This window comes from Triticum dicoccoides, chromosome 6B (genome assembly GCF_002162155.2).
Source record: "Triticum dicoccoides isolate Atlit2015 ecotype Zavitan chromosome 6B, WEW_v2.0, whole genome shotgun sequence".
Classification (NCBI taxonomy): domain Eukaryota; kingdom Viridiplantae; phylum Streptophyta; class Magnoliopsida; order Poales; family Poaceae; genus Triticum; species Triticum dicoccoides.
In genome coordinates, this window is record NC_041391.1 from 680,932,067 (window position 1) to 680,935,523 (window position 3,457).

Sequence of the window (3,457 nt, forward strand, 5' to 3'; positions counted from 1 at the left end):
GCGGTTTGACCGATAAAGATCTTCGTAGAATATGTAGGAGCCAATATGGGCATCCAGGTTCCGCTATTGGTTATTGACCAAGAATAGTTCTAGGTCATGTCTACATAGTTCTCGAACCCGTAGGGTCCGCACGCTTAAGGTTTCGATGACAGTTATATTATGAGTTTTCGAGTTTTGATGTACCGAAGGAGTTCGGAGTCCCGGATGAGATCGGGGACATGGCGAGGAGTCTCGAAATGGTCGAGACGTAAAGATCGATATATTGGACGACTATATTCGGAGTTCGGAAAGGTTCCGAGTTATTCGGGTATTTTTCGGAGTACCGGAGAGTTACGGGAATTCGCCGGGGAGTATATGGGCCTTATTGGGCCATACGGGAATAGAGGAGAGAGGCCGAAAGGAAGGAGGCGCGCAGCCCCCCTCTGGTCCGAATTGGACAAGGGGTGCGGCCCCCCTTTCCTTCCTCCTCTCCCCCTCTTTCCCCTTCTCCTACTCCAACAAGGGAGGTGGAATCCTACTAGGACTAGAGAGTCCTAGTAGGACTCCACACTTGGCGCGCCCCCTCCTAGGGCCGGCCTCCTCCCCCCTCCCTCCTTTATATACGGGGGCAGGGGGGCACCCCAGGACACACAAGTTGATCTACGGATCGTTCCTCAGCCGTGTGCGGTGCCCCCCTCCACTATATTCCACCTCGGTCATATCGTCGCGGAGTTTAGGCGAAGCCCTGCGCTGGTAGAACATCATCATCGTCACCACGCCGTTGTGCTGATGGAACTCATCCCCGAAGCTTTGCTGGATCGAAGCCCGGGGATCGTCATCAAGCTAAACGTGTGCTGAACTCGAAGGTGCCGTACGTTCGGTGCTTGGATCGGTCCGATCGTGAAGACGTACGACTACATCAACTGCGTTGTGCTAACGCTTCCGCTTACGGTCTACGAGGGTACGTGGACAACACTCTCCCCTCTCGTTGCTATGCCATCACCATGATCTTGCGTGTGCGTAGATTTTTTTTTGAAATTACTACGTTCCCTAACAGTGGTATTAGAGCCTAGGTTTTATGCGTTGATGTTATATGCACGAGTAGAACACAAGTGAGTTGTGGGCGATACAAGTCATACTGCTTACCAGCATGTCATACTTTGGTTCAGCGGTATTGTTGGATGAAGTGGCCCGGACCGACATTACGCGTACGCTTACGCGAGACTGGTTTTACCGCCGTGCTATGCACACAGGTGACTAGCGGGTGTCTGTTTCTCCAACTTTAGTTGAACTGAGTGTGGCTACGCCCGGTCCTTGCGAAGGTTAAAACAGCACCAACTTGACGAACTATCGTTGTGGTTTTGATGCGTAGGTAAGAACGGTTCTTGCTCAGCCCGTAGCAGCCACGTAAAATTTGGAACAACAAAGTAGAGGACGTCTAACTTGTTTTTGCAGGGCATGTTGTGATGTGATATGGTCAAGACGTGATGAGATATAAGTTGTTGTATGAGATGATCATGTTTTGTTGAAGTTATCGGCAAGTGGCAGAAGCTCTATGGTTGTCTCTTTGTTGCATAAGATGCAAGTGCCAAATAATTGCTTTACTTTATCGCTATGCGATAGCAATAGTTGCAAGAGCAATAGTTGGCGAGACGACCATGTGACGACACATTGATATAGATCAAGATGATGAAGTTCATGGTGTCGTGCCGGTGACAATAGAGATCATGATAGTACTTTGGAGATGGAGATCAAAGGCGCAAGATGATCATGGCCATATCATGTCACATATTTTGATTGCATATGATGTTTATCTGTTATACATCTTATTCTGTTTTGTTTGACGGTAGCATTTTAAGATGATCTCTCACTAATTATCAAGAAGTGTTCTCCCTGAGTATGCACCGTTGCGAAAGTTCTTCGTGCTGAGACACCACGTGATGATCGGGTGTGATAGGCTCTACGTTCAAATACAACGGGTGCAAAACAGTTGCACACGCGGAATACTCAGGTCATACTTGACGAGCCTAGCATATACAGATATGGCCTCGGAACACGAAGACCGAAAGGTCGAGCGTGAATCATATAGTAGATATGATCAATATAGTGATGTTCACCATTGAAACTACTCCATCTCACGTGATGATCGGACATGGTTTAGTTGATTTGGATCACGTGATCACTTAGATGACTAGAGAGATGTCTGTCTAAGTGGGAGTTCTTAAGTAATATGATTAATTGAACTTAAATTTATCATGAACTTAGTCCTGGTAGTATTTTGCAAATTATATTGTAGAACAATAGCTCGCGTTGTTGCTTTCATATGTTTATTTTGATATGTTCCTAGAGAAAATGGTGTTGAAAAATGTTAGTAGCAATAATGCGGATTGGATCCGTGATCTGAGGTTTATCCTCATTGCTGCACAGAAGAATTATGTCCTTAATGTACCGCTAGGTGACAGACCTATTGCAGGAGCAAATGCAGACGTTATGAATGTTTGGCTAGCTCAATATGATGACTACTTGATAGTTTTGTGCACCATGCTTAACGGCTTAGAATCGGGACTTCAAAGACGTTTTGAATGTCATGGACCATATGAGATGTTCCAGGAGTTGAAGTTAATATTTCAAGCAAATACCCGAGTTGAGAGATATGAAGTCTCCAACAAGTTCTATGGCTAAAAGATGGAGGAGAATCGCTCAACTAGTGAGCATGTTCTCAGATTGTCTGGGTACTACAATCGCTTGAATCAAGTGGGAGTTAATCTTCCAGATAAGATAGTGATTGACAGAGTTCTCTAGTCACCAACACCAAGTTACTAGAACTTCGTGATGAACTATAGTATGCAAGGGATGACGAAAACGATTCCCGAGCTCTTCGTGATGTTGAAATCGATGAAGGTAGAAATCAAGAAAGAGCATCAAGTGTTAATGATTGACAAGATCACTAGTTTCAAGAAAAGGGCAAAGGAAAAGAAAGGAAACTTCAAGTAGAATGGCAAACAAGTTGTCACTCCCGTGAAGAAGACCAAAGCTGGACCAAAGCCTGAAACTGAGTGCTTACACCGCAAAGAAAATGGTCACTGGAAGCGGAAATGCCCTAAATATTTGGTGGATAAGAAGGATTGCAAAGTGAACAAGAGTATATTTGATATACAGGTTATTGATGTGTGCCTTACTAGTGTTTATAGTAGCCCCTGAGTATTTGATACTTGTTCGGTTGCTAAGATTAGTGACTCGAAACGGGAGTTGCAGAATAAACAGAAAATAGTAAAAAGGAGAGGTGACGATGTGTGTTGGAAGTAGTTCCAAGATTGATATGATCATCATCGCACACTCCCTATACTTTCGGGATTAATGTTGAAACTAAATAAGTGTTATTTGGTGTTTGCGTTGAGCATGAATATGATTTGATCATGTTTATTGAAATATGGTTATTCATTTAAGTAAGAGAATAAATTGTTGTTCTGTTTACATG